This window comes from Otolemur garnettii, unplaced genomic scaffold (assembly GCF_000181295.1).
Source record: "Otolemur garnettii isolate 467f Iridium unplaced genomic scaffold, OtoGar3 scaffold00109, whole genome shotgun sequence".
NCBI classification, from domain to species: domain Eukaryota; kingdom Metazoa; phylum Chordata; class Mammalia; order Primates; family Galagidae; genus Otolemur; species Otolemur garnettii.
Window position 1 is genome coordinate 4,416,160 of NW_003852504.1, and position 8,815 is coordinate 4,424,974.

Genomic DNA, 8,815 nt, shown 5'->3' on the forward strand with positions numbered 1-8,815 from the left:
GGCTGGGGATTCGAACCCGCCACCTTAGGTGTATGTGGCTGGCGCCTTAGCCGCTTGAGCCACAGGCCCCGAGCCTGCATTTGGCATTTTTAATACCTATCTAAAGTAGAGAAAGTCACATGTGAACAAAGAAACTTGCATACAAGGATGCTCATTATAGCACTGAATGAATTGGTGAAAATGCAGAAGCAACCTTACTGTTTCATAGTGGGTAAATGGATAAATAATGCAGTTTGTTCATATAATTCAGTACTGTAAAGCAGTTAAAAATGAAAGGTCTTCTAGTATGTTTATGGATACGAAATAACTCGCCAAATTATAGTGAGTGACAAAAGCAAGTTACAAAAAGGTAGGTACAGGCTTGGCGCCGGTAGCACACTGGTTACAGCGCTGGCCACTTGCACCGAGGCTGGTGGGTTTGAACCCGGCCCGGGCCAGCTAAACAACAGTAACAACTGCAACAAAAAAATAGCCAGGTGTTGGGATGAGTGCCAGTAGTCTCAGCTACTTGGGAGGCTGAGGTGGGAGAATCGTTTAAGCCCAAGAGTTTCAGGTTACTGTGAGCTGTGACGTCACAGCACTCTACTGACAGTGACGTAGTGAGACTCTGTCTCGACAAAAAAAAGATAGGTACAGCATAATACCTTTTAAATAATGTTTCAAAGTGCATAAACTGACTACCTACTATTTATTGGATATATACATATGTTATATGTACGGTTATATAAAAATGGGGACTAGAATCATCTCAGAGACTCCAGGGCAATTTGTCAAATATAAATAGATACTTCATAAATCAAGACAAATATTTGTTGAAAGAATACAGCATATCACAGGTCAATATACAACTACCAAGGTGTGAAAACAACTCAAGTGCCCATCAACCCATGAATGGATTAATAAACTGTGGTAGATGTATACCATGGAGTACTATTCAACCATAAAATGATGGAGACTTTACATCTTTTGTATTAACCTGATGGAGTTGGAGAACATTCCCTTATGTATTCTCTTATCACAAGAATGGAAAAGCAAGTATCCAACATACTCAATACTAATATGAAGCCAGTGGATAAACCAATAGGTGCCCACACAAGAGAAAACTCAATTTAATTCAAGCTGGGGGAAAGAGAGTGGAGGAGAGGAGGATTGATGTGCTCCTACCCAATGAAACAACGTAAGGGTACATGGCACATCCCCTGGTGAGCGGCACAACTGCAACATAGACCCTACCTAACAAAGGCAAATATTGTGACCTAATCATTGGTACTCTCACATTAATCTGAAATTGTAAAAAAGAATTTAAGTTTCTTATATATTTTTACATTAATTATCTTACCTATGCTTCAATGTATGAATTAGGAAATAATCTACGTACTTTATCCACCAGCAAAATGAAGATAATTCTGGCCTTTTCCCTTAATTGCCATTACAAACTTTGTGGAGATTAAAGTTCTGAAAAATAAAAAAAAATACAGCAATTACAATATAGTCTGTCAATATAAATCTCAAAAACATAATGTAAAAGAGAAAAGATGTTGCCAAAGAATACTTTCTTTATATAAAGATTAAATACACAAAAACCTGTGAAATATTTACAAATATGTACAGTAATGGTATAATAATATGCATTATAATTATACATACCAAGCTCTGGCGAAGAAGCACAAGGGAAAAGTTGAGGAGCACAATTTTTTAATAGCTTCAGCAATATTTTATTTTTTATTTTATTTATCTATTTTTGACTAGGTGCTCAAAGCTTTATTTCCAGTTGGTCCAAGGCTTGGGAGAGGACTCCGGGGTGGTTAAAAAGCTGCCTTGCGGCTGGAGGGAGAGGCTCCGGCAGAACCCTGATACTTGGGGAAGGGCTCCTCGGAGGTCGCTGGGCTCCGCAGGCTCCGAGTGGCGCTTGAGATTGAGTCTTTCCAGGAGATACTCGGCCAGCCAGCCTGTGGAGGGCGGTCAGGTGGTCGCCCATCTTCTTGATGAGTTTCACATCCTCATCTGGGAAGTGACTCTCCAGGAAGTGACAGAGATGAGGGTCTAGGCGGCCGAACCCAGGGCCTGAAGATCCAAAAGAGCCTGGGCGCCGTCCATTGCATCCAGGGTCGGACCCCACTCACCCTGAGCTGGCTTCTGCGCGTTCTGGGGGGACAGCGCGGAGGCCACGCTGCTTTTGCATCTTTAAGAGACGCCGGGCGCCCTCGGGCTTCTCCTCCGCCAACTCGCAGAAGTGGCCCATGCCTTTCACGGCCACATCATCCTGGTCGAAATAGTAGCCCAGAGAGAGGTGGGTGTACGGACCAGGTGGTTGATGGCTGCCTCCACATTTGGTGGAAGAATTTTGACGAATCAAGGAGACCGTGGCTGATTGGTAATAAGGAGCTAACCACACACACACACACACACACACACACACACACACACACACAGAGTAAATAAAAATAAACGGTGTTAGCCGCCTCCAGAAGCAGGAGATGGCCGTGAAGATGATCACAGAGATTGCAAGTGCTAAAGAAGGAGACTCAAAAGCTGCCGAAGGCTGAAAGGAACGGAGTCCCCGGGTCTCCTCCGTCCAAACACTGTGGAAGCCAGACACAGATCCGAGGGACCGCCTCGTGCGCTGCCAATATTTTATTTTTTTAAAAAGGAAAGTGTTCTGAAGCAATATGGCAAATCGAAAATTCTTCTTTAGTGTTTACATGGGTGGTTATATTATTTTTTGTCCTTTTGGCATGTTTAAAATATTTCATAATTAAAATACAATTGATAAAAGCGGAAGTCCCATTAATCAGAATGTGCGTTTCTCCAATTTCAAATAAGTTGATATTTTGACCTAAAAAAGTAAAATCTAAAAAAAAAAATAAATAAAAAAAATAAAAAAATAAAGTAAAATCTAATCGAAGGCACCTGTGGCTCAACGGAGTAAGGCACCGGTCATGTATAGTGGAGGTGGAGGGTTCAAAGCTGGCCCCGGCCCAAAACTGCAGAAACTGCAAAAAAAAAAAAGGTAAAATCTAATCCTTTGATTGTTCAACTGTACATTGAACCCAGAAAGGTATTGAAATCAACCTGTGTTAACTTTCTACTGCTGCTGTAATAAATTTACACAAATTTGGCAGCTTTTAAAACAACACAAATTTCTTCCCTTACAGTTCTGGATGTCAAGAGTCTGAAACAAAATGAAGATAGCTACAACGCTGGTTTCTTCTGGAGGCTCTAAGGGAGAATTCTGTCTTCTGTTTTTCCAGCTTTTAGAGGCCACCTGAATACATCTTCAGAACCAGAAGGGGCTTGGTGCCTGTAGCACAGTGGTTACAGTGCCAGCCACATACACTGAGGCTGTTGAGTTCCGGCCCCGTTGGGCCAGCTAAACAACAATAACTGCAACAAAAAATAGCCAGGTGTTGTGGCGGGCGCCTGTAGTCCCAGCTATATTGGAGACTGAGACAAGAGAATTGCTTGAGCCCAAGAGTTGGAGGTTGCTGTGAGCTGTGATGTTATGGCACTCTATGGAGGGCTACAGTGAGAGGAGGAGGAGGAGGAGGAGAAGAAAAAGATGATGAAGAAGAAGGTGATTATCTTCAATCTCTCTCTCCTTCTCTGGCCACATTGCCTTCCCTCCTTAAGGACTCCTGTAGGTGGGCCTACCTGGATAAATCAGGATAATTTCCTTATCTGAAGCTCCTTAACTTAATCACATATTCAGAGTCTTTTATGTCATGTAAGGTAGCATGTCCACAGGACAAGATGTGGAGCTATTTTTTTCAGGATTAAGATGTGGAGCTATTTTTTTTTTTTTTTGAGACAGAATCTCAAGCTGTTGCCCTGGGTAGAGTGCCCTGGCATCACAGCTCACAGCAACCTCAAACTCTTGGGTTTATGCTATTGTCTTACCTCAGCCTCCCAAGCAGCTGGGACTACAGGCAACCACCACAACGCCTGGCTATTTTTTGGTTGTAGTTGTCATTGTTGTTTGGTGGGCCTGGGCTGGGTTCAAACCCACCAGCTCCTGTGTATGTGGCTGGCGCCCTAGTCGCTGAGCTACAGGGTGCTGAGCCAAGATGTGACACTATTGACTGGGGGATACTTACACTTTCTATAGACCCTCCTATTCTTAGGCTTTAAATAAATAATAATTAATGATAATAAATAAAAAGCAAGTTGAGCATTGTATAATTGTTGTCCCCTTCCGTTCTTCGAGTGATGGTGCTAAAGAGTAAACAATAGGTGGGCAAGGACAGACGAGGATCAGAAGTCATACCTAAGAAGCCAACTTATGAACTAAGCAAGGATCATGTTGAATTGCATGAATATTATTATTTTGCTCTTCATAGTAAAATATTTAAATTAACCCCATAAAGGTAAAAAATAAAATAAAATCAGAAAAAAGAACAATTTATTCATATATTTTATTTTTTCCCTATTTCCAAAGAAAATTTTATTTTAATCTCTATCACCCATTTCTCAACATTAAATATTTTAAAGAGGGCGAATTATTGTAGCGTATGAAACTTTTTGTTGGCTTTCTACCCATGGAGTTCCAGTACCAATATACATTATAATAACAACAAAGTTTCATCTACTTTATTACGCATACCTTGAAGGCAGGGATGCCTTATACATATTCACATCTGCTCTCAGAATACAATCCCAACTACAAAATACTACATGTAATAAATACATTATTCTAGGGCAGCACCTGTGGCTCAAAAGGGTAGGGCACCAGCCCCATATGCCAAAGGTGGTAGGTTCAAACCCAGCCCCAGCCAAAAAAAAAAAAAAAAAACTGCAAAAGATAAATACATAAATAAATAAAAATAAAATAAATACATTATTCTAAAACCTAGAAAAAATTGTTTTTAATTTAAAAAATTTCTAATTCCAATTCCTTTAATAGTGCCAAGATGTTTCTTCCATTAAATGAATGAAGCTACTTTCAGACTATAACAAAAGGACTTTGCTATTAATAATTTCTTTTAGATTTACTTCTAAAAACAAGCACAATTTAGCTTAGCATTTCCAAGAAAAATATTGTAGAGACCAATGTTATTTACTCATCTTAAGCAGTCTCACTCTATAATCTTTTTTTTTTTAAAATTCATATATTTTAAAGGAAAATATTCTGCTCCTCTTGGGCCAAAAAGGAAATAATTATTTGGAAAGCTATAGCTGAGTTGCTACCTAAAGTAAAATTTTCTTGATACAAAGATAATAATAGTGATTGGTAATAATAATGGTAATAATAGTTGTAGTAACTAGAATTTATTGAGTTATTATGTGCTAAGTATACTACTAAAAGATTCTTATTAGATAATTTATTCCTCATAATATTCCAGTGAAATAATTATTAAGAACCCTCTTTCACACAAGAAGAAAATAAGTCTTCAATAAATCAAATGTAAATGTATACCATGGAATAATATTCAGCCATAAAAAAGATGGAGGCTTTACATCTTTATGTTTACCTGGATGGAGTTGGAACACATTCTTCTTAGTAAAGTATCTCAAGAACGGGGGCAAGGGGAAGTCTACAATGCACTCAATACTGTTATGGAACCAATATATAAGCACCCACTCTATGAATGATAAAACACAAATATAGCCTAGCAAGGGGGAGAGGAGAAGAGGGAGGGAGGAGCGTAAGGGGGGAGGGTAATTGGTAGGAGGATGGAGGGCATTTGGTGGGATCTCACCTAATATGCACAATGCATGGGCATATTTCATAATAACTAAGAGTAAATTTTAAATGTCTCATACCACAAAAAATAAGCATGTGAGGTGATGGATATCAGTTTGATTTAAGCATTCCACATTATATATCAAATCCCACATTGTCCCACGTAAATGTATACAGTTATGATTTTAATTAAAAATTAAGAAGGGCAGCACCTGTGGTTCAAAGGAGTAGGGCATCAGCCCCATATGCCAGAGGTGGGGGGTTCAAACCCAGCCCCAGCCAAAAAAACAAAAAAAAATTAAATAAAAATAAAACAACTTACCCAAGATCACACAGCTAATAAATGACATAGCTGGATCAGGAACCCAGGGACTCAACCATTGTATCCCTAGAGCCTGCACTGTGGATACAGTGGTGAGCCATCACTGACATGGCCCTGCTCTCCTGGGACGGAAACAGGGGAAAGTTCTGGGAAGGAGGTGTACCAATACCTGAGATTGCACATATATGGGACTTGACTGGTCTAGGAAGTCGTCACTGAATTCAAATCTGAAGCATGAGCAAATGTTAAATAAACAAATGTGACATGAGGCAGGGACATGTTTGGGGAAAGTGTTCCAAAATGAGGGATTGGCCTATTGAAAGGAAAAAGTCCCATGCTATAAAGCAGTCCAGAGAAAAAAGATGGATATTTTGTCTGGAAGACAGTGACCATAGGGAAGTATGATACACACTTCAAGTCAAAAAGGTGAACAGAGTGCAGCTCGGGTAAGGTCATACGGTCCACTGTAAGATACTGGGATTGATTCTAAGGTAGTGGTTATGAAGCAGTAGCGATTTTGCTCTCTACCCACATCTGGGAACAATTATTTGGAATGCTTAGAAACATTTTTGGTTGTCACAACAACAGGTAGGCTGCTGCTGGCTGGTGGGGTAGAGGCCAGAGATGCTGATAAACATCGTACAGTGCACAGGGCAAGCCACACAGCAAAGAATTTTTGGCTCAAAATAGTAGTAGTGCCAAGGAGAGAGACTCTGTTCTAAGGGTAACGGGAAACTTTTGAAGGAGTTTAAGTCAGTGAGTGATCAAATACATGAGTATTACATATATTTTACGAATGTTATCTTTTATATTTCTTGTCTAATATTAATGTGGAGAATCGAGGGTGGTCAGATGGCTGCATTAAGAGAATTTTGTAGAAGTCCAGGCAAAAGATGGTTATGGAGTTGCCTAGGATTTTGACAGTGGTAGGAGAGAAAATGCAGGGTGGCAAATTCCATTTTAAAGGTAGAGACTGGAGGATTTGCTGAAGGACTGGATGGGGTGGGGCTGAAGGAAAGAGGGGAATCAAAGACAATATCCACATTTCTGGCTTTAGTTGATGGGTGGCTGGCTAGAGGTACAAATCAAGGAACAAAAAGATTGAGAGAGGAAAAATGTGAAGGGAGAGATGATATCAATTTTGATCATAGTAGTTTTGAAGTGCCTAGTTGATATCAAAGTCAAGTCCAGGCTCAGAGCCTGTAGGTCAGTGGTTAGGGCACCTGCTACATGCACCGAGGTTGGCGGGTTTGAACCCAGCCCAGGCCTGCTAAACAACGACAACAACAAAAAATAGCAGGGTGTTGTGATGAGTGCTTGGAGTTCCAGCTACTTGGGAGGCTGAAGCAAGAGAATCTCTTAAGCCTAAGAGTTTGAGGTTGTTGTGAGCTGTGATGCTACAGCACTCTACCCAGGGCGACATAGTGAGACTCTGTCTCAGAAAAAAAAAAGGTGAAGTCCTCAAGAAGGCAATTAGATATCTGGGTTTGGAACTCAGAGAAATCTAAGCTTAGCGAGATGTATTCATGATCTTTCCATCTTGAACAGCAAACAGAAATCTGGAATGTCTGGAGGCAAGTCTTCACCTTCTTACAAGAGTATCATGGAAAGATACTGCTGTTCCCTCACCTGTTTCTTGGTATCACTCCTGGAGACTGGGTATTGATTGGGTCATAGGGCTTACATAGCCTCACATTTCTTATATTTTGTAAACCAATATTCATGTTGCATAAATGAAAACCAGACAGTTTTTATTTTCATAAACCATAAAGTGTCAAAGGTGAGCAGATTGTATGAATTTACCATTTCATACTTGAAGCTAAAAATAGGGTTCTTATAGATCTAATGTCTTAAGTTCAATTGTCTTCCTTTAACTCTAGGCCTCAGTTCTGCATCTGGAAGTAATGGTGGAATCATTTGCCAAGGTAAACCCCTCTCTTGCCCCGGATTTCACTACATTAAGTGATCAATGAATCTGTCCACTTCTGTCCACCTCTGCTGTCATGATGCTAGCCGCAAAGCACACCAAATCTCTTCTGGACTTCTGCAGCAGGCTCATAATTGATCTCTCTGTTATCAGTTATATATTCTAATCTATTCTTTAAATAGCTAACAACATTAATAATTCAAAAACATAAATCAGAGTTCACTACCTATGTCCTTACATATATTCCAGAAATTTCTCATGGCATTTATAATAAAATCAAATTCCTCAATAAGGCTTTTCATGGTGTATATATTTTGCCTACCTCTTGATTATCTCATGTATTTTCCCTACACTTACCATGTTCCAGACACACTATCCTTCTGTATGGGCCAATTTTGCTCTTACTTGATGATCTTGACACTTCCTATCCCCCTGCTTAGGCTTTTCTCTCCCCAAATATGCCTACAAGTAGTCTTCCCACTTGCAGGTCTTAATTTCAATGCCACCTCTTCAGAGAGGGCCATCTCTAACTCCATTTATTAGCTATATTACATTGGGTCAGTTGCTTATCTTTTCTAAGCCTCAGTATCCTCATCAAATGCAATGAAGGTAAAGAGAATTCTTATCAGTAAAGATGGATTTTTTTTTTTTTTTTTTTTTTTTGCCAGGGCTGGATTTGAACCTGTCACCTCAGGCATATGGGGCTGGTGCCCTACTCCTTTGAGCCACAGGCACCGCCCTAAAGATGGAAATTTTAATAAATGATCCCAACAAAACTAGTTAGTCACTTGGAAAGAGATAAAATGGGATCTATATGTTACATTGTACATGAGGATAATTTCTAGGTCGATCAGAAATCCCAATGTAAAAAAAAAAAAAAAAAAGA

General features: G+C 39.8%; 1 pseudogene; it reads right to left on the reverse strand.

The window, feature by feature from the left end:
- Positions 1-1,753: 1,753 nt before the first annotated feature.
- Positions 1,754-7,726, reverse strand: LOC100958206 (annotated as a pseudogene).
- Positions 7,727-8,815: the final 1,089 nt, after the last annotated feature.